Source organism: Schistocerca cancellata, chromosome 3 (assembly GCF_023864275.1).
Source record: "Schistocerca cancellata isolate TAMUIC-IGC-003103 chromosome 3, iqSchCanc2.1, whole genome shotgun sequence".
Lineage (NCBI taxonomy): Eukaryota > Metazoa > Arthropoda > Insecta > Orthoptera > Acrididae > Schistocerca > Schistocerca cancellata.
In genome coordinates, this window is record NC_064628.1 from 811,856,120 (window position 1) to 811,883,368 (window position 27,249).

The window sequence follows — 27,249 nt, forward strand, 5'->3', positions numbered from 1 at the left end:
ATAACCGCTTGAGATCTTGCTATATCTTAAATATATTCCTATGTATCACGAAAACACTCTCTATATCATTGGACGCATAAGTTGATACCACAGAGTCTTCAACCTGGTGTTCAAAGATTTTCAGCAGCAAAACTACGTCTTATTTTCACTCAGCAATGGATTAATCAATATACTCTAGCATCAGTTGTTAGATTAGCGTCAGCAAGGTAGAGTCAATGATAAACACATGTCTTTCAAGACGATCAGGTAACACTGCAGCCAAATATTAAACCCGCCATTCTTTCCAGATGGTGGTGCAGAGATACTTTTAAATTCTTAATTGCCAAACCAATGGCGTAGGTAGTAGGAATATAATTTTTAATCACTGTTTGACTTCAGTTCTTTCATTCATGAATATTAATTTAGTGATGAACAAACATATTGACCCTCACTACGAAAGGGAACTGCGTACAAGCCTTTCAGTCGCTGGTTGTATACCCATGATGAATATTTGTAAGTCTAAAAGGCGAAGACCCGATGTTGCTGAATACTACTAGCTAGGCTTATTGCACTCATAAATTAACAAAAAGACGTAACCTGCTGTTTTAAAATTTTCTATACACGTTTTTATTCATACCATGGACGACACTTTTCATTCAGATTTTTTTTAAATTTAATTTGTTAAAAATTATGTTTAAGGCATGTTATGGATATTTCATGGTGTTATTTACTATAAATTATATTTTTCTTACAAAAAATTATAGTTTCATATATATATATATATATATCCATAACATCATAATTTTGCAATTAAAAAAAAAGTTCTGTATACCGAACCCATAATAGGAGTACGTCAAATAACGCAAAAATATGTGGGAAAGGATTAAATGAGAGAAAATTTATATAATTTTCAAAATTATTAAATTTTTGGGCGTTTCCATTGCTAAATCCAACGGTCCCGTTGTTGGATGTTCCTGTATATTTCCTTTCAGAGAGTTTCATTATGCAGCTTACAAGGAAAAGAAGAAAAATATTAATCAACTTTCTCCATCCACTTCCTCCTTAAAGGATGCACAATTTATTGCTCTTCGCCAGTTGAAAAACTGTTTTTTGCAAGTCAGCGCAAGTAAGCACAGAAACAGCTTTCACAGCAAGACAGTACCATACCACCTGTTCATCGATACATTCACTCAAAACGTCAGGAATAATTCTTTTTCTTGCTCAAATCTTCCGTACGTAATGTTAGAAATAACGCTCGTCAGTGACGTTTGTGGTACGCTGAAGTATTTGTAGGCCTTTCCCAACCCAAAATTTATGTCTTTGTTTAGTTTGTTTATCTCCCTATGTTCGCCTTAGAGTTAGAAAAAACAGACCACATAAATTTCCTAGATATACCCATCACAAAGAAAAATAATCAACACTCATTCAGCATTTACTGGAAAAGCTCCACACAGACACAATTTTATATCGATCATCTAACTACCCACAAGCGCAAAAAGAATCTGACGTCTCGCAGGACCACTTGACAAACATAGCTATAACAAGGAGTTGGATATGATTGTTCAGATAGCAAAACATGATGGATACCAAGACTACCTAATGGCAAATATAAACAAGAAAATCAGGAAAAATATGAAAATTAAAAAAAAATACATATACGAAAAAAACACCACACCACACCACACCCACCACAGACACCCGCACTCCATATAGAAGCTGGTACATACTTTCAAACGGAAACAAAGTGGCACACAGAATCGGGAACATCCTCAACAAACAAGGAATAAAAATAGTATGCCAATGCAACAATTCTATACAGAAATGTCTAAAAAAGGAAGATCAAATTGGCATGTACCCAAAAGCTGGCATTTACCAACTCCAATGTAACAGCTGTGATGCTCTATACCTAGGACAGACAGGCAAACTTTTGAAATAAGATTTAAGGAACACAAAGATTCATGGAAATGTGGCACTAGCCGTTCAACATGCCCAAAACACCTCCAATAAGAAAACCACCACCCTACACCAATAGAAACGGATATGAAAATAGTCAGATTCAGCTACAAGAAACATCTCGTAACCTACAAAAAAACTTCCAGATTCAAAAAGAAATAATAGAGAAGATACACATAATAAATGAGCAGATTAACGTCAGCAACCAGACGCTCTTTAAAATAATAAAACATATTGTTGAGAAAGAACAAACGCCTAGACACCACAATATAATTTCTAAAAGTAGGCAATATCTCCAGCACTGACCATCCACCACTGTACCAGAGTAGAGGAATAAGTTACACACACAGTAGCAAAGACATGTAAGCTCCCAGCTCCCTTCACACACACACGACAGCAGACGTTTCCACAACCACCAAAACAAACAAAAGACGAAAGGATCCCGCAACAGCAAAACCAAACACACGAAATGGCGAGCGGAGAGTGGTACTTCCCAACACAGAAATATGAATATACACTCCTGGAAATTGAAATAAGAACACCGTGAATTCATTGTCCCAGGAAGGGGAAACTTTATTGACACATTCCTGGGGTCAGATACATCACATGATCACACTGACAGAACCACAGGCACATAGACAAAGGCAACAGAGCATGCACAATGTCGGCACTAGTACAGTGTATATCCACCTTTCGCAGCAATGCAGGCTGCTATTCTCCCATGGAGACGATCGTAGAGATGCTGGATGTAGTCCTGTGGAACGGCTTGCCATGCCATTTCCACCTGGCGCCTCAGTTGGACCAGCGTTCGTGCTGGACGTGCAGACCGCGTGAGACGACGCTTCATCCAGTCCCAAACATGCTCAATGGGGGACAGATCCGGAGATCTTGCTGGCCAGGGTAGTTGACTTACACCTTCTAGAGCACGTTGGGTGGCACGAGATACATGCGGACGTGCATTGTCCTGTTGGAACAGCAAGTTCCCTTGCCGGTCTAGGAATGGTAGAACGATGGGTTCGATGACGGTTTGGATGTACCGTGCACTATTCAGTGTCCCCTCGACGATCACCAGTGGTGTACGGCCAGTGTAGGAGATCGCTCCCCACACCATGATGCCGGGTGTTGGCCCTGTGTGCCTCGGTCGTATGCAGTCCTGATTGTGGCGCTCACCTGCACGGCGCCAAACACGCATACGACCATCATTGGCACCAAGGCAGAAGCGAATCTCATCGCTGAAGACGACACGTCTCCATTCGTCCCTCCATTCACGCCTGTCGCGACACCACTGGAGGCGGGCTGCACGATGTTGGGGCGTGAGCGGAAGACGGCCTAACGGTGTGCGGGACCGTAGCCCAGCTTCATGGAGACGGTTGCGAATGGTCCTCGCAGATACCCCAGGAGCAACAGTGTCCCTAATTTGCTGGGAAGTGGCGGTGCGGTCCCCTACGGCACTGCGTAGGATCCTACGGTCTTGGCGTGCATCCGTGCGTCGCTGCGGTCCGGTCCCAGGTCGACGGGCACGTGCACCTTCCGCCGACCACTGGCGACAACATCGATGTACTGTGGAGACCTCACGCCCCACGTGTTGAGCAATTCGGCGGTACGTCCACTCGGCCTCCCGCATGCCCACTATACGCCCTCGCTCAAAGTCCGTCAACTGCACATACGGTTCACGTCCACGCTGTCGCGGCATGCTACCAGTGTTAAAGACTGCGATGGAGCTCCGTATGCCACGGCAAACTGGCTGACACTGACGGCGGCGGTGCACAAATGCTGCGCAGCTAGCGCCATTCGACGGCCAACACCGCGGTTCCTGGTGTGTCCGCTGTGCCGTGCGTGTGATCATTGCTTGTACAGCCCTCTCGCAGTGTCCGGAGCAAGTATGGTGGGTCTGACACACCGGTGTCAATGTGTTCTTTTTTCCATTTCCAGGAGTGTATTTAGTGCAGTGAAAAGGCTGCGTGCAAAAACTGAACACACACACGTAGATGACAAAGAGGAATGCAGTAAACAACAAAAAACCGTGAGTAACGGAAAGAATATAAACGGTTTTTAGTAGTAAGCAAAGCATGCGAATTATTCACGATCATAAAAAACATAATTGCAAGAAAAAAAGCAGTTTGTTACAGTGACCACTGACGCTGTAGAATAAAGCGAAACGCGTCTGGTATTAATAAGATTCTTACTTCATTTGTAAAGGGTTTAAAATTAACGTTGAATATTTTCATTGTTTTATTAACAGTGGTATCTTTTACCTCAGAACATTGTTGATTGTGGCTATTACGGAAATTCTTAACAATCACGAAAAACGTTAAGGTGATATTTTGCACGATAGGCACGTTCTCTGTGGATTCCATTGTTTGGTGGCATATGAAACGAACAAAGGAGAGGGATCTTGACTATTTAAATCTCTGAATACGAATACCATTTTGTCCGCAATCTGCGAGGACCTTCAAAAGAGACTGGTAATATTATCACGCGTCTCCTCTTCAGAAATACCTCAGTTTTCTACGGCCTTTTGCCTTGCTAAACAATAGACATACGTTTGTATCGACGTCCGCTATGTTGGTGCAGTGGTATTTAAGCTATAATTATTATGAATCACGGCTTACGGCAAAATTCCCGACTTGCCAGAGACAAACTTTCTCGAACAGTACACTGTATTTACTGGTGCAACAATATCGAATGAATCGTTTGCATGTGGGAAACTCTGAAAATAATAATTAAGTGCTTTGGTAACTAAGAACATCCGTATTTACAAAGTATCACCTTCATGTGTGTAGAGATCTGCGCCCCGGTATAGTAATGTGGCACGTAGTTTCCCCTGTTCTAATTACTATTGGGGCGGCGGAAACCAATATCAATCATCCAGTACGGGACCTACGCCCACTGCAGTAATGTATGTCCCCAAATTGCCATCCTGCGATAGAGAATGGAGTTCAGTAGCAAAGCCGTAATAGCTCCCCAGATTACAAAACTGTCCATCACATACGTTGATTACCGTGTAAAGCTTTGATCCTCCGAGCACATACAGTACGTCTGTATTGCTACACTTGTAAAACCGAACGCACATTGTGACGGATTAGTATATCAAACGACGTAGCACACGGATTTATTATTGTTACTAATATTATTATGTCAATAACTTTGTGTAACAAAAGAATTTCCTCCGAAGCTATATGAAACTGTGGTGTACAACATTTCACTTCATGGGACGCATTATCATGAAAATTTCAAACATTTCATATTCTTCTTTACTTATTACAGAATGCTAGTTACTTTATGTGCTGCTTTTTGCATGAGATTAAGACCAGATGACCATTCCGTGAAAGTACGTTCATAGAAATAATGCCTGAACTCAATATGTGAATAAACATTGTCAATTAATTATTAATGCCAGTAGAAAGAAAGTTCGTATTCATGATCATGTGTCTCGATTTTTCTCCTTGTTAAGCAACTGTATTTTATGTTTAGATGTAATAGCTATCCAGTTTCACGATTTACAAAGGCTCTGTTTTAGTGAAAATTAGAAACTTTTTTTATATTTTTATTTACTGTACGTAAAGAATGATTATCGCAAATGCCTCTCTTAACTCCTTAGAATGGTCGTTTCAGTTTTTCTTTTTAAGGTTCGTCTTTGCTATTAAATAAACTTCATGAATATTAACAACACACACACCTCGATTTATTATTTTATTATATGTTGTTTGAAGAGCTATGAAACACTTATTACCGGAAACTGCTAGTCAGAAACGGAAGTTGAAAAGCGGAAGATGGCGTCGCACTTGCGAACATTAGAGACACATTAAAAGCTCACAATAAAAGTTTATAGACAATAATGAACCGTTCCCTTGTCAAGCGGAATAACTGTTATTTTGGGCCGTTGTTTGATATCTTTCAAAGTTGCCTACATTATAAGGGGTATTACCAGTCTCTGACGCAGTTCGTCGAGCAGTGGTACCGCAGGCGAAGGTAATTCCAAAACTATGGCATCTTGTACTAATGTAATGCTCGTCGACAGAAACATCCCTCATTCCCCTGAATGATGTCGTTAAAGAAACCATCACCGACACGTTGCACTATATGCATGGCGTGAGGGAGCTCAAGAAGAATGACGATAAGGAAATGCAGGGCTATACACTGACATTTGGCTTATAGTCTTTGGCGTAGCGCAATAATAAACATGTGATACACTGATTCTCGTCGTTGAAGCAGAAAAAAAGACACCTGCGAAGCGACACGGTTTCATGTTTCCGATGGCGTAGCACGTGCAGCCACCTACCTTAAGCGGAAATCGATTGACATTTCCATACCGCTGCTAGCCCTAACACGTTTCCAATACGTCCCTCTAGAGTTTTTACGTACTCTTCCCCGACTCGAATATGTGAGGGTACTGCTTAATGTCCTACTGCCTGTCCCGGTGTCCTCGGATTATTCAAACAACAGCTCTGTCTCATCACAGCTTCCGCATTTCGTTTAGCATCCTTACGCGATTTTAGCGATGGCCTTTTCGAGGCAGCCAGTATGTCAAACAGATTTTTTATTCTTCTGTTCGTCGGAATCAACTCTAACTGAACTATAGAAAAACCCCTGACTTTTCCTAATATACAGAGTACACCACTATGTTCATCGCTTTCGATTTCCAAGTCAAGTTTTCGCCAGATTTATATACCACAGTTGTAAGTGGAGTATAAAGTTAACATTTGCGCAGATGTTCTCGCAAAATTTGTTAGAAAGAACAGGCAGCATGAATTCTTTTCTGCAGAACCATCATTTGAAACCCTAATTCCATCGTTTCTGGCCCATGGTGAGGAACATTAGGCCTTATTAGCTTTCAGTCTCTTAATTGATGAAATAGACAAAAAGACAAGACCTAGTAGGAATCCCTGGATAACACAAGAAATACTGAATATAACTGATGAAAGGAAAATTTTTTTAAATGCACCAAATGAAGCAGGCGAAAGGAAATACAAACGTTTGAAAAATAAGATTGAGAGGAAGTGCAAATTGCTAAGTAGGAATGGTTAGAGGACAAATGCAAGGATTTAGAAGCGTTTTTCAACAGGGGCTAGATAGATAACACCTGCAGAAAAATTAAAGTGGCCTTTCGAAAAAAGAAAAGCAGCTTTACGAATATCAAGAGCTCAGATTGTAAACCAATCCTAAGCAAAGAAGGGAAAGCTGATAGGTCGAAGGAGTACACAGAGGTTGTATAAAAGAGAGATGAACTTGAAAGCAATAACAGAGAAAGAGAAGTGGGCGTAGGTGAAGATGAGATGGAAGATATGACACTGCGAGAAGAACTGGACAATGCTCTGATAGATCTTAGTAGAAACAAGGCCCCTGGAGTAGGCGATATTTCGTCAGAACTACTGACGGCCTTGGGAGAGCTAGCCATGACAAAACTCTTCCATCTGGTGTCCAAAATGTATGAGGGAGGCGAAATACCCTTGTACTTCAAGAAGAATGTAGTAATTCCAATTCCAAACAAAGCAGTTCCTGTGAGGTGTGGAAATTATCGAACTATTAGTTTAATAAGTCATAGTATAAAATACTAAAACGAATTCTTTACAGTAAAAGGGGAAAACTGGTAGAAGTAGACCCCGGGGAAGATTATTTTGGATTCCGAAAAAAATATAGGAACACGCGAGGTAATACTGAACCTGCGACTTATTGAAGGAGATAGGTTAAGGAAAGGCAAACCTACGTTTATAGTGTTTGTGAACTTAGGGAAAGCTGTTAACAATGTTGATTACACTCTCTTTGGAATTCGAAAGATAAAAGGGATAAAATACAGGGAGCAAAAGGCTATTTACAAGTTGTACAGAAATCAGACGGTAGTTACAAGAGTCAAAGGGCACGAAAAAGAAGCAGTGGTTGAGATGGGAGTAAGACAGGGTTTCGGCCTATCCCCGATGTTATTCAGTGTGTACATTGAACAAGCAGTAAAGGAAACCAAAGAAAAATTTGGAGTAGGAATCAAAGTTCAGAGAGAAGAAATAAAAACTTTGAGGTTTGCCGACGACATTGAAATTCTGTCAGTTGAATGGAATCGACAGTATCTTGAAAGAAGAATATAAAGGAACATAAAAAAAGCAAAACGAGGCTAATGGAATATAGTCGAATTAAATCAGGTGATGCTAAGGAAATCAGATCAGTAAACGAGAGGTTTAAAGTAGCAGAAGAGTTTTGCTATTTGGCAGCAAAATAACTGATGATGGCCGAAGTAGAGAGGATATAAAATTGTAGACTGGCAGTGGCAAGAAAAGCATTTCTGAAGAACGAAATTTGTTAACATCGAATATAGATTTAAAAGTTAGGAAATATTTTCTGAAGCTACTTGTCTAGAGAGTAGCTTCATACGGAAATGAAACATGGATGATAAACAGTTTAGGTAAAAAGAGAACACAAACTTTCGAAGTGTGGTGGTACAGAACAATGCCGAAGATTAGATGGATCGATCACGTAACTATTGAGGAAGTACTGAACAGAACTGGAAGACAAGAAATTTGTGGCACAACTTGATCAAATGAAGGGGTTGATGGATAGGACACAATCTGAGACATCAAGGGATCATCAGTTTAGTACTGGAGGGAAGCGTGGGGGGGTAAAAATTGTGGAGGGAGACAAAGATATGATGGTTGGAGGTTGCAGTAGTTATTCGGAGACGACGAGGCTAACACAGGATAGAGTAGCGTGGAGAGCTGCATCAAACCAGTCTTCGGACTGAATACAACAACGACAACAACAAATGATATTCTTTGAAATTTATGAATTAATACAGGATATTTATCTTACATTGTACTAGCTACAATTCAAATGCACGTTGTCATAGTGCACTAGATGTGAAACAGATGTACATCTCTTTTGGTTCGGCAAGTCTAAAACAATTCAGAAGCCTGGGATGCCATGGCTATACAGACGCTAGTAGAATTAGAAAACAGACACATTTCGAGAATCGGAGCTCCGAGTAAAACTGTTATGTATGTAATGATTTGAAACTTTTCATGGACATATATAGATAAATTTAGTTAAAGATGTACCTACGGGAATATCCTCATCCACAACTGATACTTTACTATACAGGGAGTCGCATTTATCACGACCACCCTAAATAACTGTTTGTCCACAAGCAAAATACAAAATGTTTCAAGCAAATGTTCTTTAGCCGTCAGGGGGGCCATCAATCTGCATGATTGCCTTCGTTGTAGCTTTGTTTTTTACAAAGACATAAACAGCGGTATGACTTTTTTAAATGGCATTGAAATCTGCAGCAATTTGCGGAAGGGTTGCACTCCTGTCACGTTGAACGATTCTCTTCAGTCGCCGTTGGTCCCGTTCTTGCAGGATGTTTTTCCGGTCGCAGCGATGTCGGAGATTTGATGTTTTATCGGATTCCTGATATTCACGGTACACTCGTGAAATGGTCGTACTGGAAAATCCCCACTTCATAGCTACCTCGGAGATGCTGTGTCCCATCGCTCGTGCGCCGTCCATAAGAATACGTTCAAACTCACATAAATCTTGATAACCTGCCATTGTAGTGGCAGTAAGCGATCTAACAATGGCGCCAGACACTTGTTGTCTTGTTTAGCCATCGCCGATTGCAGCACCGTATTCTGCCTGTTTATATATCTCTGCATTTGAATACGCACGACCATACCAGTTTCTTTGGCTCTTCAGAGTATTAATCTGTTCAGTGTTGTTGACATTGTGTGCTGTTATCGCCTTCAATGTGAAGATTCCTTTGATTATGCTCTTCCTGCTAATCTATCCTGTGCAAGCCTCTTCATCACTGCTTAGCTGCTGTAACATCTATCTGCTTCAATCTTCTTGCTATAGGCATGTCTTGGTCAGTATATAATTCTTTGAACGTCAAACCGACACGTGGTGGTCAGTTTCTGGAATGATACGTCTCATCTTCTGTGTCATAATGTTGTGTTATTCATTTTGTGTGAGTTCAGTTGAAGCAAGGTGATGTACGCTTACGTTTATAGAAAGCAATAATCAGTGATTGCAGAGATTAGGACGGCAATTAACATCTTACTTTTTTCCGTATGTATACTGTAGTCGCATGCCGGTCTTCCTGTGACTCCCGTGAGGGAAGAATCACAGACGGAAGCACCCACTAAATGGCTCGACTTCCTCAGTGGATCGTTCTGCACTTAACAGTGACCACCCTTTGTGGCTTAGGGCCAGGTAACGGAAGGCCGGTGCGGCAGAGCTTATAAGCTGCCGGCCACGGCGTTGTCCGGGATTTGCGTACCGCCCGCGGTGAGTCCCAGAGCAGCTGCTGTGCCGTATTTCACACTAGATGCGGTCCAGGGCCTTCCCAGTAGATCAGGTAAAGTAGCGGGAGAACATTTCAGTTCGGACGACTCGGTGGGCTCATCGGTTTGGTGCAACAGTTTCAAGACAGAAGTTTGTTTTCAAGCTGTGAAGTTCTTTCCAGATGCAAGTGAAGTCAGGTGGCGAGCACCATGTGGAACTGTGAGAAACTGCAAAGCCCAAGTCTTCACATTGTAAGACATCATGGTCTCCTGACCTTCATTGCTTACATATTCCGCCCTCACAATCAGATTCCGCACATCAAGACGCTTCATTCGAACCGAAACTCGATAAGATAAAGTCAATGTTGTATGAATTCATGTAAACGATATGCAAATAACTAGTAAAACGCAAATGCATACCGAGATTGAAATACTCGAGGCTGGCGAACACACACACATTCCAGACACGACGGGCACAGGAGCTTTTAGTTCGAGAGAGGCAGACCGCACGCCGGGAGGCCGGTCCCTTCAGAGGACGAGTCAACCTCGACCGCCCTTAGAGCAGACGGCGTTTGCCCGAGTGAAAGGAAGAACGACCCCGTGTTCGGCTTAAAAGCAAATTCCGCTACACTGTGTGGGAGCGCCCAGCCTATGCATTCTTTAGAAACATAGCATGCAGTTTCAGAGGTTTTCACAGGGAGAGAGCAAACGCCAAACGCCGATGCTACAAATTTCCAGATTGGTCGCCTTAAACGAAACGTCATTCTCCTGTTTTAGAAGAGCAATGCTGATTGGCAGACGACATTCCTGACGCCTTGAGCTGAAGGGGTAATGGAAGAGACCGAAAGATATACTCCTTCACATCTGACATGGAGAGGGGCCGTTCTGTTGTCGCTCTTGGAGCGAGAACACGTAATGAGAGCGTGCACGCTTGTACGTGTATTCAAAGAGCGAGGAGCAAGTCTCCCCTCAGTACTTCACTGGGAGAGCACCTCTACCGAGAGCGAATTGGAGTTCGACTCTATATTGAGTCCTTGTGATTAAGCGTTCTTCACTGCGTTGGCCGCCACACTTATTGTGCAGTGTCAATGGATTATAGTTAAACGCCCGCAAGCGAATTTTTGAGTGGCATCGCGGTGGACTGGTTATCTGACCGGTGTACCACACTAATAGTTAGACTAGGGGCGAATAGGAGTCCTTGACTTCATCAAGATGTAGGGAGAGTTTGATTGGCGAAGGTCAATCCAGATAGAACGAGAGTTATCTTATTTGTCAGCAGCGAGAGGCGCAGACAGCAGTCACCACAGCTTACTGTATTATGCACTACAGCTCTTGCGAGCCCCATATTTCCTCCACAACAGTACACTTCACTGCATTTCACATGCGACAGCCTCGACCGTACCTAGCAACATTCTAAAGGATAACTATTCAAGTTGAGTAGCTGCGCCTCTCAGCCATACTGCCAAGTCAATAACAATCTTAAACTTCGTATAGAAATTTCATTAGCGAATCCTATCCTTAAGAGGTAACTTCACATTCCGAAAAGAATCCGGAAATAACTTGTTCAGTTCATAACTGAAAGTGCCATTGTGATTTCTCAGAATTTCAGAAAAAATAACGATTTTCGTTAGTTTCATGTTTTTCTTTCACTAACTAGCACTACTCCAGTACCCAAGTCATTTCCTTACACCGGACGACTCCAGAAGATATTTATTGCTGAAAGTTTTTCAGGCATCTCTCTTTAGCGTCTGTCTGACTTCTGTAGTAGTGTGGGGCTGGAAATTGCATCCTGCAGGAGCTGTAGGGTAAAGGGTACATCTCAGATTAACCCGTTGCGCAGAATGACAGAATAGCACCCACACGCTCACAACATGGGACAATGCGGCATGGCAGTCGTCAATTCAGAATGACACTTCTTACTGCTTAACAGTAATAATTTAGGAGGGGGGCAGAGGAGAGTGCTGGCTTCCTGAAAGTTCAAAACTGGGAACCAGCGGGTTTATCAGAGGGAGAATGGCATAGCAGTGTCAGAAAGTCTGGTAGTCTTATTCAGAAATGTGTCCCTCCGTAGGTTAATGTTGAAATCCTGGAAATTGTTAATTTACACTAAAATGCCAGAAAAAAACTGGTATAGGCATACGTATTCAAATACAGAGACAGATAAACAGGCAGAATAAGGCGCTGCGGCAGGCAACGCCTATGTAAGAGAACAAGCGTCCAGCGTAGTTGTTAAATCGGTTACTGCTGCTAAAATGGCAGGTTATCAAGATTTGTGGCGATGACTATGGGACTGAACTGCTGAGGTCATCGGTCCCAAGGCTTACATACTACTTAATCTAACTTAACCTAAATTACACTAAGGACAACACTCACACCCATGCCCGAGGGAGAGCTCTATCCTCCAACGGGGAGCAGCGCGAACCGTGACAAGGCGCCCTAAACCGCGCGGTTTATCGAGGTTTAAGTCAGTCTGAACATGGATTTATAGTCGGGGCACGAGCGATGGGACACGGCGTCACCGAGGCAGCCATGAAACTGGGATTTTCGCGTACGACCATTTCGCGAGTGTATCAGGAATCCGATAAAACATCAAATCTCCAACATAGCTACGGCCGAAAAAAGACCCTGCAAGAACGGGACGGACGACGACTGAAAAGAATCGTTCAACGTGACAGAAGTGCAACCCTTCCGCAAATTGCTGCAGATTTCAATGCCGGGCCATCAACAATTATCAGCGTGCGAACCACTCAACGAAATATCATCAATATAGGCTTTCGGAGCTGAAGACCCACTCGTGTACCCTTAATGACTGCATGACACAAGGCTTCATGCCTCGCCTGGGTCTATCAACACTAACATTGGACTGATGATGACTGGAAACATGTTGCCTGGTCGGACGAGTCTCGTTTCAAACTGTATCAAGCAGATGGATGTGCACAGATATGGAGACAATCTCAAGAATACATGAACCATGCATGTCTGCTGGGGACTATTGAACCTGGTGGAGGCTCTGTAGTGATGTGAGGCGTGCGCACTTGGAGTGATATGGGACCCCTGTTACGTCTTGATACAACTCTGATGGGTGACACGTATGTAAGCGTCCTGTCTGATCACCTGCACCCATTCATGTTCATTGCGCATTTAGACGGGCTTCGGCAATTCCAGCACGGCAACCCAACACCCCAGACATCCAGAATATCTACAGAGTGGCTCCAGGAATAGTCTTCCGACTTTAAACACTTCCACTGGCCACCAAACTTCCAAGTCATGAACACTGTTGAGCATATCTGGGATACCTTGCAACGTGCCATTCAGAAAAGACCTCCACCCCGTGGTACTCTAACGGATTTGTGGGCGACCCTGCAAGATTCATGGTGTCATTTCCCTCCGGCACTACTTCAGACATTAGTCGAGTCCACACGACATCGTGTTGCGACACTTCCGCGTGCTCACGGGGGTCCTGCACGATTATGCAGGTGTACCAGTTTCTTTGGCTCTTCAGTGTATGTAAGACCTTCCTACTGGGAGAGTTTTATAAAATCGTCTAACTGGCTCACCAAAGGAAAGTTGGTCTGGAGAACGAAGCAAACACTACTTTTCCACCTGTTGCCGAACACACGAGTTCTCCAGGAGAACAAAGTGAACAGGATTTCACCACCAAGAGCTGAGGTGAAATCACGCAATCACTTGACAGATACCGCGACTTTGTAATTGTACATATCACTTATCAGGCGATAACCAGACGAATCCCCTTTTATTACGGTCATTGCGAAGAATTTAGTATTACTCATGTTCAGTATTTTATGATCATCAATCAGATCGTATGAGTCAATTTATGTCTGTGTGTTCCGACCACTGTTCGTAATAAATTCATCTGATTTTGAAACGCGCTTTATTTGGTAATTAGATGACCTGCTTCGCTTTGATTAAATACAGCGTGTAAAGGGCATAAGTCCAGACATTTCTCATGTTGACTGAGGATCGAGCACTGAACAACATCACCCAAGTATTTACGTCATTTGCAGACTATTAATTATAACTATTACAAGTCAGTATTTTTAGGTTGGTTAGTACCTCCATGGGTGTATGTGTATTGTATATTGCACCAGGGACCTAGAAACGAAGGAGAGGCTTCGTCCAGCCGTAGCCCTCAGTGGTTCACAACTCCACAACATGCCACAGCAGGCCACCCACCCCACCGCCGCCCCACACCGAACCCATGGTTATTGTGCGGTTCGGCCCCCAGTGGATTCCCTCTCATACCAGACGAGTGTAACCCCAAATTTTGGAGTGGTAGAGTAATTATGGAGTACGCGTACCCGGAGACAGTGTTTGGGCAGCGATCGCTGACATAGTGTAACTGAGGCGGAATAAGGGGAACCAGCCCGCATTCGCCGAGGCAGATGGAAGACCGCCTTGAAAAACATTTACAGGCTGGGCGGCTCACCGGACCTCGACACTAATCCGCCTGGTGGATTTGTGCCGTGGACCGGCACGCCTTCCCGCTCGGGAAGCAGCGCGTTAGACGGCGCGGCTAGCTACGTGGGCACAGTACCTCCATGTACATGCGGAAAGGGCCGGCCGTTAATGTTTATATTCAGCCGGGTAGCAGGTCAGGTGTCGACGGGTGAACGCAAAACGATTAATCTGTACTGACAGGTGTAGTCTACTTAGTGATGTAGCTACGGCCATGCAAAAACCATGAGGTCGTGAAGTTCGTGACGTGTTTCCGGGAAGACTGTTCGACGCAGACGAACAACAACCAACACACTGACGTGCCTAAATATTATGGGACCACACAAAAGAATATCTGCTCCCATACCTGTTACACGTTACATATTTCTAGATTACTTTATTTTATTGCTGGAAGGTCAACACAAGCCTCACGTCTCATTACGGCAATTTTTATTAAAGAAGAAGTTATCCACTGCACACAATTTATTTAACTCACAGGAGCCTATGGAAGCTCGGTCACGTGCCAAACGTCTGACGTCTACTAGCACGTTCCTCTATAGCCAAACTGTCTACTCCTTAATGCCTCCGGATACGTCGTATTAACGGATTTCTCTCAAGTTATTCCATACATTTCTCTTATCACCATTAGGATTCAGTACCTGTTCATTAATTACCTCATGTACGTACCTCATCTTCGGCAGTGTATCCTCGGTCAAAATCAGAAGCACCTGTTATCCTCTCTTTTATACTATTTATCACCCAAATTTATTTCCATGGAACGCTAAACTCCAAAAATGACTCCCTGCCATATTATATCAAATGCTAACATATTTCTCTTTTTTCGGTAAAAGAGTTACTCACTACTGTCAGTCTGAGTTCTATGTCATCCCTACTTTGGTCAACATCACCTATTTTGTTGCCCTAATGACAAAACTCATCTACTGTTTTACTGTTTCATTTCCTAATGTTATTCCGTTGGTACCGCACGATCTAGCTTCACTGCAGTGTATTACATTTTTTGATGTTCACCATATAAACTCCTTTCAAGAAATAATCGATTCTGTTCACTTGCTCTTCTAAGTCCTTTGCCATCTCTGAAAGAATTCAGTGTCATCGACAAACCCCAGTGTTGTAAAGTCTTCTCCATGAATTTTAATTCTTTCCCAGTTTCTCTTTGTTTCGTATACTGGTTACTCAAAGTACAGATAGAATAACAAAAATTAGGAAAGTAGGCCGTGTACCTGTCTCACTTCCTTCTAAATAGCTGTTTGTCATTCGACTCAAACTGCACTCTCTCTTCTGCACAAGTTATAGAAAATCTTTTACAGTACTTAATCCCTGAAAAGGACAAACTTTCAGGGAGTTGTGAACAATGCCAAGTATAAGGTCAATTTTCCCTCTCCTGTTCCTACAATTCTCCAGAAATAGAGAATAATCTTCCCCAAGTATGCTTCTACACTCCGTTTTTCTGTAAATAATTGATGTGAGTGTTTTGCCATCTTGGGTTACCGCACTGGTGTCTTGGTAATAATCATACTTGCTAACAATTGACTTGTTTAAAATCAGACAAGAAAAAGAGACGCACCACGAAGGAATTATCCGAATGGGCCGAAAATCGGTAGATCTGATGTACACGAAAAGACCAACAAATCTCAGAAAAATTGGATGATTTATTCAAGAGAAAACGCTTCACAATTTACGCAAGACAATAATGCGGTGGTTCACCTCTGGACCTTACGCACCTTGGCTTTGATTGATGGAGTTATTGGAAGTCCACCTGAGGGATACTATGCCAAATTCTGCTCAACTGGCGCTTCAGGTCGTCAAAATCGCGAGATGATTGGAGGGCCCAGCCCATAAAGTTAAAAACGTTTTCAATTAGGGATAGATCTGGCAATCTTCCTTGCCAAGGTAGAGTTTGGCAAGCATGAAGAACAGTAGTAGAAACTCACAATGCGTGTGTTCGCTTGATCTTGGTGAAATGTAAGCCCAAGATGGCTTGTCATGAAGAGCAACGAAGTGGAGCGTAGAATATCGTAGACATATCGCTCGGCTGTGGGAGTACCACAGATGACAAACCAATGGGTCCTGCTCTGAAATGAAGTTGCGCCAAAGACTCTTGCTCCTGATTGAGAGCCCGCATCTCGTGGTCGTGCGGTAGCGTCCTCGCTTTCCACGCCCGGGTTCCCGGTTTCGATTCCCGGCGGGGTCAGGGATTTTCTCTGCCTCGTGATGGCTAGGTGTTGTGTGCTGTCCTTAGGTTAGTTAGGTTTAAGTAGTTCTAAGTTCTAGGGGTCTGATGACCATAGATGTTAAGTCCCATAGTGCTCAGAGCCATCATTTGCTCCTGATTGTCTGGCCGTTTCGCTGACGACAGTCAGGCTGGTACTGCACCGCTGTCTGGGGCGTCTCCAGACGCGTCTTCGCTGATCATCGAGGCCTGGCTGGAACGTAGTTGGTTCAAACATAATTGTCTTCAGTGATGAGTGCACTTTCGAAGTGAGCCCCGATGACCAGGGAAGACGTGTCTGGAGATGTCTCTCACACCTGACGGTTCTACAGCCAGGAGTGCTGGTCTGGGGTGCCATTTCAATTCATAGCACGACGCCTTCGGTTGCCATCGTTACATCACAGCAAAACGTCGACGATATTCTACGCCCCGTTTTGTTACCCATCACGGCAAGCCATCCTGGGCTTACATTTGAGCAAGATAATCCCTGCTCGCCAACGACGGTTTCTATTGCTTGTCGTTGTGCTTGCCAAACTTTATCTTACACAGGAAGGTGCCCAGTCCTCTCTCCAGTTGAGAATGTTTCGAATATTAAGGGTAGGGCCCTCCAACCATTTTGGAGTTTTGACGATCTAACGCGCCGTTGGACAGAATTTGGCACGATATCTCCAGCAAATCCAACAACTCTATCAATCAATTTCAAGCCGAATAACTGCTCGTATGAGGTCCAGAAGTGGACCAACGTGTTATTGAGTTGCTCATTTTGCGACACTCTTTTTCATCCATTTTTTCTAAAACTGTAATCAGTTTTTGTCTTTATAATTACATCACGTCCGCCGATTTCTGCCCCATTCGGATAATTACGTCGAGATACGTCGTTTTCTTTTGCTTAGAGTGTATATGATAACGCTGTACTGCTCCTATGCCGGGCGTTATCATGCACGTGATCTGGAAGAAGAAGAAGAAGGAGGAAGAGGAGGAGGAGGAGGAGGAGAAGAAGAAGAAGATGGAATATAGCTAACAATATAGCTAAATAATGAAAATCAGTGTTTACCTGATCTGGGTGAAAGAAACTAGTGAGGGAACTTTCCCAGAAATACTCCGAAGACACAACGGAAAAGACACCTCGGTATGGTGGAACTAGTCACGTGATTGAAAAAAAAATAGTATTTGCGTCTGGCTCTGGGAAGTGGGAATGTGCTCGGCGTCTCTTCACCAGAGATGCAGTTCGACCTGAAAATTCTAGAGTATGCCCTCCAGTAAAACCAGTTTTTTTTACAAACTCAACCCCGTAATTGCAAGCATAAAAATGGAGCACTTTGGTAAACTCTGAAAATGCTCTTACCTATATACTAAGGTGACAAAAAATGGTTCATATGGCTCTGGGCACTATGGGACTAAACTTCGGAGGTCATCAGTCCCCTACAACTTAGAACTACTAAAACCTAACTAACCTAAGTACACCACACACATCCATGCCTGAGGCAGGATTCGAACCTGCGACCGTAAGGTGACAAAACGCATTAGATATTTCCTGATATCGTGTCGAACTCCTTTTATCCGGAGCAGTGCAGCAACTCTTTGTGCCATGTACTAAACATGTCGTTGGAAGTCATCTGCGGAAATACTCAGCCATGCTACCTTTGTAGCCATCCATAATTACGAAAGTGTTGTGGGTGCAAGGTTTTGTACACGAACGGATCTGTCGATTATGTACTATAAATGTTCGATGGGATTCATGGTCGATGATTTGGGTAACCCAATCCTTCGATCGAATTGTCCAGAACGTTCTCCAAACCAATTGCGAACAATTGTTGGCCGGTGAAATGACACGTTAACGTCCATAACATAAAGTCCATAAATGGCTGCAAATGGTAGCCGACGTAATCATTTCCAGTCAATGATCGGTCCCGTGTGACCAGTGGACCCCGTCAATTCCATGTAAACACAGTCCACAACATTATGGAGCCACCGCAAGCTTGCACAGTGCCTTTATAACTACTTAGGTCCAAGGGTCGTGAGGTCTGCGCCACCCTACCTTCAGCTCTTACCAACTGAAATCGGGAGTCATTTGACCAGGCCGTGGTCCTCCAGTCTAGGGTCCAATCGTTATGGTACGTGCCCAGCACACGCACTGCAGGCGATGTCGTGCTGTTAGCAAAGGCACTCGTATTGGTCGTCTGCTGACATAGACCATTATCGCCAAATCTCGCAGACTGTCTGAACGGACATGTTCTGCGTACGCTCTACATTGATTTCTGCTGTAATAAAACGCACTGTTGCTTGTCTTTCAGCACTGACAAATCTATGCAAACCACGCTGCTATTGATGTTTAAGTTCAAAATTCGTTCAAACAGCTCTGAGCACTATCTTAGGTCATCAGTCCCCTAGAACTTAGAACTACTTTAACCTAACTAACCTAAAGACATCACACACATCCATGCCCGACGCCGGATTCGAACCTGCAACAGTAGCAGTCACGCGGTTCCGGACTGAAGCGCCTAGAACCGCTCGGTCACCGCGGCCGGGTGGTCCTTATGTGAAGGGTTGGGTTGGGTTGTTTTGGGGAAGGAGACCAGACAGCGAGGTCATCAGTCTCCTCGGATTAGGGAAGGACGGGGAAGGAAGTCGGCCGTGCCCTTTGAAAGGAACCATCCCGTCATTTGCCTGAAGCGATTTAGGGAAATCACGGAAAACCTAAATCAGGATAGGCGGACGCGGGGTTGAACCATCGTCCTCCCGAATGCGAGTCCAGTGTTTAACCACTGCGCCACCTCGCTCGGTCCTTAAGTGAAGGCTCTCGGTGACTGCGATGTCCGTGGTGAGAGGGAATGCCTGAAATTTGCTAATCTCAGCACACTATTGACACAGTGGATCGCGGAATACTGAATTACCTAAGGATTTCCGAAATGGAATGTCCCATGCGTCTAGCTCCAACTACCATTCCGCGTTCAAAGTCTGTTAATTCCCGCCGTGCGGCCATAATCACGTCAGACACCTTTTCGCATGAATAAAATGACAGCTCCGCCAATGCAATGCCCTTTTATACCCTGTGTACGCGATATTGTCACCATCTGCGCACGTGTACATCGCTATCCTTTGATTTTTGTCTCCTCAGCGTGCAACACATGGTCGACTACCGCCCAAACGCGGTTAATAACCATATGAAAATACAGACATTTGAAATCATTCAGTACTTTTTTCATTACTCTTTCGCAATACGCATTACGCTTATACAAAAAGACCTTCAAATTTCTGGAATTGTAGTTTGCAGGAAATAAGTTTGACATCGGGGGGAATGTGGAAGGCAGTTCAATTCGCACGGAAAGGAGCAGTGACTTGGCACACGTTGTCGGCAACTAAAGGCGGATCGCGGGGCTCAGTTTCCACTGAGGGGAGCACCACTGGCGCTGGAGGTCATTACGAGGCGCCGCGCAGTGAGGGAAGAGCCGTGGCTGCCTAATTGTCCGCCGCGGTGACCTCCCGTTGGCGGGAGACAGGCGGCTGTTTACCCGCAGGGGCCATTATGCCCGCGACAATGGCCGGCCTGGGGATCCCCTGTCCCGGAGAGCGTGTCTCGTGCTGAGTGTGCGTGTGTGTGCTGGTGTGTGTGGGGGTGGGGACTAGAGCGCCGCACCTAGCGAGCAACTGCCTGCGCACAAATGGACTGGTGCATAGATAGTACGAATACTACTAATAATTTATATCAGAGCCTAAGAAAAATGAGAGAGTCCGAACTCTTACATGTCACGCAACCAAATTATTGTGGTTTTCTTTTTTTTTTATACTGGTACAGTCTTGTAAAATTACAATTCCTAGTAAGTGGGGCATAAATTCTTAAGAGATCATGTAATTTTTATTCATGCCTCCCTATAATTTCTCGTTGCTTACTAGGGAATTTCATTTACTCTGAAGATCCAAAGAAACTGGTACACTGGCCTAATATCGCGTAGGGCCCCCACAAGCGCGCATAAGTGCTGCAACACGACGTATGGCATCCCTGATATGCTCAATAATGTTCACGTCTGGGGAGTTTGGTGGCCAGTGGAAGTGTTTAAGCTCAGAAGAGTGTTCCGGGAGCCATTCTGTAGCAATTCTTGACGTGTGGGGTGTCGCATTGTCCTTCTGGAATTGCCCAAGTCCGTCGGAATGCACTATGAACATAAATGAATGCAGGTACGTGTCACCCGCCAGAGTCATATCTAGACCTATCAAGGGGCCCACACCACTTCAACTGCACGCGCCCCTCACCACTGCAATGCCTCCACCAGCTTGGACAGATCCTGCTGACACCCAGGGTCCATAGATTGATGAGGTTGTCTCCATACCCGTATACGTTCACCCACCCGATACAATTTGGACCGAGCGAGGTGGCGCAGTGGTTAGCACACTGGACTCGCATTCGGGAGGACGACGGTTCAATCCCGCGTCCGGCCACCCTGATTTAGGTTTTCCGTGATTTCCCTAAATCGCTCCAGGCAAATGCCGGGATGGTTCCTTTGAAAGGGCACGGCCGACTTCCTTCCCCGTCCTTCCCTAATCCGATGAGACCGATGACCTCGTTGTTTGGTCTCCTCCCCCAAACAACCCAACCCAACAATTTGGAACGAGACTAGTGCGACCAGGCAACATGTTTCCAGTCATCAACAGTCCAATGTCGGTGCTGACGGGCCCAGGCGAGGCGTAAAGCTTTGTGTCGTACAGTCATCAAGGCTACACGAATGGACCTACGGCTCCGCAAGTCCATATATGTGATGTTTCGTTGAATGGTTCGCACGCTGACACTTGTTGATGGCCCAGCATTGAAATCTGCAGCAATTTGCGGAAGTTTTGCATTTCTGTCACGCTGAACGATCCTCTTCAGTCATCGTTCGTCCCTTTCTTGCAGGATCTTCTTCCGGCCGCGGTGACGTCGGACATTTGATGTTTTACTGGATTCCTGATATTCACGGAACACTCGTGAGATGGTCATACGGAAAATCCCGATTTCATTGCTACCTTGGAGACGCTATGTCCCACTGCTCGTGCGCTGACTTTAACAACACGTTCAAACTCACTTAAATCTTGATAACCTGCCATTATAGCAGCAGTAGCCGATCTAACAACTGCGCCAGACACTTTTCGTATATAGGCGTTGCCGACCGAAAATTTCTGTATTTGAATAAGCGTGTCTATACGAGTTTGTTTGGAGCTTCAGTGTATAATGACGGAAAAAAACCACCTCAACAAAGGAGTTGTGCACCGTTAACCAATCTGAAGGATGATGTCTATTCAGATTTCCCGCCAATGGCATAAGAGTGGCGCTAGTAGGTCCACTTAAACTAAACTAAACACTCCTCCCGAACAGGTCATGAAGGCACAACGGTACCGACCGGCCGCCGTGTCATCCTCAGCCCATAGGCGTCACTGGATACGGATATGGAGGGGCATGTGGTCAGCACACCGCTCTCCCGGCCGTATGTCAGTTTCGGAGACCGGAGCCGCTACTTCTCAACCAAGTAGCTCCTCAGTTTGCCTCACAAGGGGTGAGTGCTCCCCGTTTGCCAAAAGCGCTCGGTAGGCCGGATGGTCACCCATCCAAGTGCTAGCCCAGCCCTACAGCGCTTAACTTTGGTGATCTGACGGGAACCGGTGTTACCACTGCGGCAGGGCCGTTGGATGGTAGCTCCACTGCGAAGATGCAATCAGGTTTGCTGTAAATACACGCTGTAACGGTCGTGAGCGTCAGTTAACTTTCAGATTGGATGTGGTGAGTTGTTCTTAATGAAGTATGCCTTCAAGACGACAAAGATGCCATAATCAGCCCCTCACTGAGCTTGAACCAGGTCGAGTAATTGGGCTACGTGTAGCTGGATATTCCTTCTGCGATACTGCAGAAAGACGTGGCAGGAATGTAGCCACTGTACAAGACTGCTGGCTGCGGTTGTTACGGGAATGTACGGTCGCATCGTGTTTGGCGTATGGCTTTAACGCACCGTAGTGTATCGGTAGGAGAAATCTGAACAGCAGCTGGCAGCGCAGTGATACAACTAACTATTTACACTCCTGGAAATGGAAAAAAGAACACATTGACACCGGTGTGTCAGACCCACCATACTTGCTCCGGACACTGCGAGAGGGCTGTACAAGCAATGATCACACGCACGGCACAGCGGACACACCAGGAACGGCGGTGTTGGCCGTCGAATGGCGCTAGCTGCGCAGCATTTGTGCACCGCCGCCGTCAGTGTCAGCCAGTTTGCCGTGGCATACGGAGCTCCATCGCAGTCTTTAACACTGGTAGCATGCCGCGACAGCGTGGACGTGAACCGTATGTGCAGTTGACGGACTTTGAGCGAGGGCGTATAGTGGGCATGCGGGAGGCCGGGTGGACGTACCGCCGAATTGCTCAACACGTGGGGCGTGAGGTCTCCACAGTACATCGATGTTGTCGCCAGTGGTCGGCGGAAGGTGCACGTGCCCTGTCGGCCTGGGACCGGACCGCAGCGACGCACGGATGCACGCCAAGACCGTAGGATCCTACGCAGTGCCGTAGGGGACCGCACCGCCACTTCCCAGCAAATTAGGGACACTGTTGCTCCGGGGGTATCGGCGAGGACCATTCACAACCGTCTCCATGAAGCTGGGCTACGGTCCCGCACACCGTTAGGCCGTCTTCCGCTCTCGCCCCAACATCGTGCAGCCCGCCTCCAGTGGTGTCGCGACAGGCGTGAATGGAGGGACGAATGGAGACGTGTCGTCTTCAGCGATGAGAGTCGCTTCTGCCTTGGTGCCAATGATGGTCGTATGCGTGTTTGGCGCCGTGCAGGTGAGCGCCACAATCAGGACTGCATACGACCGAGGCGCACAGGGCCAACACCCGGCATCATGGTGTGGGGAGCGATCTCCTACACTGGCCGTACACCACTGGTGATCGTCGAGGGGACACTGAATAGTGCACGGTACATCCAAACCGTCATCGAACCCATCGTTCTACCATTCCTAGACCGGCAAGGGAACTTGCTGTTCCAACAGAACAATGCACGTCCGCATGTATCCCGTGCCACCCAACGTGCTCTAGAAGGTGTAAGTCAACTACCCTGGCCAGCAAGATCTCCGGATCTGTCCCCCATTGAGCATGTTTGGGACTGGATGAAGCGTCGTCTCACGCGGTCTGCACGTCCAGCACGAACGCTGGTCCAACTGAGGCGCCAGGTGGAAATGGCATGGCAAGCCGTTCCACAGGACTACATCCAGCATCTCTACGATCGTCTCCATGGGAGAATAGCAGCCTGCATTGCTGCGAAAGGTGGATATACACTGTACTAGTGCCGACATTGTGCATGCACTGTTGCCTGTGTCTATGTGCCTGTGGTTCTGTCAGTGTGATCATGTGATGTATCTGACCCCAGGAATGTGTCAATAAAGTTTCCCCTTCCTGGGACAATGAATTCACGGTGTTCTTATTTCAATTTCGAGGAGTGTATATAATAATTCTCAGGTTCAAAAATGGCTCTGAGCACTATGCGACTTAACTTCTGAGGTCATCAGTCGCCTAGAACTTAGAACTAATTAAACCTAACTGACCTATGGACATCACACACATCCATGCCCGAGGCAGGATTCGAACCTGCGACCGTAGCGGTCGGCTCCAGACTGCAGCGCCTAGAACCGCACGGCCACTCCGGCCGGCCAATTGTCAGGTCAACACTCTTTCTCTCAACACATGAAATCACACAGTGATGAATGAGGTATCGTCAGAATGGTCTTTCACTGGCTTCTGACTCCGCGCTACAACTTACTATTTGTGGAAAATTTTAACATAAAACATACTTTTAACTAACATAGGTAGAAGGGTATCATTGAGGCCTTCATACTTATAGTATTTTACGACGCTGATTTATTAACCATGAATAAATGACTCCCTTTTCATGTTACCTTATTATATCATTTTATTTGTTTCAAGTACTTAGTAACTGAATAGTCTGTGTACATCATTGTCATAGATAATTACCGTGACCTCTTCGGTAGTACATTATCTCTGCCCGTCCTTAAAGTTGGCTTCAAGAGTAACGAAATCAACAAATACTTTAGTTTGGCGTTTTCCAACACAGCAACGTTCACTCTTATCTCGCTGTTGTAACGCATCATGCTCTATAGAGTGTCGACATGTTGCCTTGGCCTGTTCGATCACAACACGTATCTCCAATTCGGCTCACATGGGACATCATCGGATGACAACTCCAGCGACATCCACAAACAGCATTAACCGTCCCTGTATTGACCGACCAAATGCAACAGATATGGGACTCCATGCCACAAACTGACATCCGACACCTGTATAATACATCGTATGCACGTTTGCATGCTTGAATTCAACGTTCTAGCGGTGACACCAGTTATTACTGTATCAGCATTTCACGTTTGAAATGACGTAACTCGCGCTTACATTAACCTCTGTTCCTGCAATGTTAGTCACACACTTACCTACACAAACGTATTCCTGAAACTTTGGCACTCAACATTAATTATTTTTTGGTATTGCCATATTTTCCAACCAGTGTGTGCACACTGTTCAAGAGAATTAAAGGATCTCTTTTTCAAAACCCCATAATTATTTCCTACTGCAATGCATGAGTCTAAGTATGAATTTTAGCTCAAACGTGCCTACGATCTTCCTTTGTAATACTGCAAAATCGTAGCGCCCTGTGACATCACTGTCAGTCTAGACGATGCTTCAAACAGCAAGATTTCAACACATGTGACAGAAAGGTGACAGCTCAGAAGTCCGTGTGAGGTGTAAGGTGATTTAATGATGTCACATTGGCACACAGTTTCACCAAAATTCTGCACAACGCCACTGTGGAACTGTCACACGATGGGAGGTCGTTGCACCCCCTCTTACCCTCATTTCACCCCTTCTTTTGACGCCTACGTAATGAAGGGTATAACCGCGACGCCCGTCGTTGAAATCAAGCGTTTTTATTATGTGAGAGGCCGAGTAAAATATTCAGACAAACGGCCGCTCAGAATCCACCACTTCCCTGGAGGCGTTGATTCCCACACATTTTGCAGTAGAAAAAAAAAAAGTGTCCGCAGCTCGTGGTCTTGCGATAGCGTTCTCGCTTTCCGCGCACGGGGTCCCGGGTTCGATTCTTGGCGGGATCAGGGATTTTCTCTGCCTCGAGATGACTGGGTGTTGTGTGTCTTTCATAACCATTTCATCATCATTGACTCGCAAGTCGCCGACGTGGCGTCAGCTAAAAAGGACTTGCAATTTCGGCGGCCCAACAACCCGCATGGCGTCTTCCGGCCAACAATGCCGTACGATCATTTCATTTCATTGCCGTAGAAAATGACAGTTCATAGCTTGTTGAGCAACAGCTTTTTTATTCTTTATTGAGTTTCTATTCCCCCCCCCCCCCCCCCCCCCCGAAGGTGGCGGGCTGGCAGCAGCTTAGCACGCCGCTTTTCAGCCTACAGAATTTGTTTTAAGACGATGAAGAGAATAAATAATAAAAGCTGGTGATAAAATCGGGACTTAAATGGTAAAATTGCGGAAAATTGTGGAACTTAAAACATAAAACAAAGGGTTGATGATGGTAATAAAATACAAAGGAAGCAGAAAAATAATAGACAGACAAGTAGAAAACACGGCGACAGTCTGGTTTCTGTTCGCAAGAGATATAAAATTCACATCCAGCGACAGCACGATTTCTGTTCGCAACACTTTGGAAAGACGCACAACACTGAACACTCACTTGAACACTGCACTAAAAAGTTGGCACAAAATTGACATACCACAGCCGAGGGCAGACGATGGGAAAGAAAAGGGGGGAAGGAGAGGATAAAACGAAGTGGGGGGGAGGGGGAAGGAGCCGATGGACAACGAGTACCCATAAGAGGGGGGAGGGGCTGGGTAGACGCCACATGGAGTGGGGAAAGGCAGAGGAGGGGAATGCAAAAGGACTCGGGAGGGGGGGGGGAAATAGGGTGGCAGAGAGAGGTTAGGTGGGGAGAAAACAGGATGGGAGGGGGGGGGCAGAGGGAGCCCAGGGGAAAGCTGAGCAACAGCACAACGTTCCTAACAAGGACATCACGGGCCACAAACCCCTCTGAGCAGGTCTACTAACTAGGTGTGTTGCATACTACCTACCCCAATGAAGTTGTGTCGTGAGTTTCGCCCGATAAATTTATAGAATGAATTTCAACAGGAGAGCCTTGCGAATAAGTGGGTCTAAACGGAGAACGATATTTTAGAAGTTAGTGAGGAACTTCAGTTTTTCTGAGTCCATCCCCTTTCATACGGAGCAGATGACAGAATTACAGCCAACACACAAGGCGTACTCACGCCCTAGAGTACCTACATGCTGCCAACGGTCG

The 27,249-nt window shown here is 45.3% G+C and overlaps 1 pseudogene; it reads right to left on the minus strand.

Annotated features, from left to right (window-relative positions):
• Window positions 1–22,428: 22,428 nt before the first annotated feature.
• Window positions 22,429–22,546, minus strand: LOC126177609 (5S ribosomal RNA; annotated as a pseudogene).
• Window positions 22,547–27,249: the final 4,703 nt, after the last annotated feature.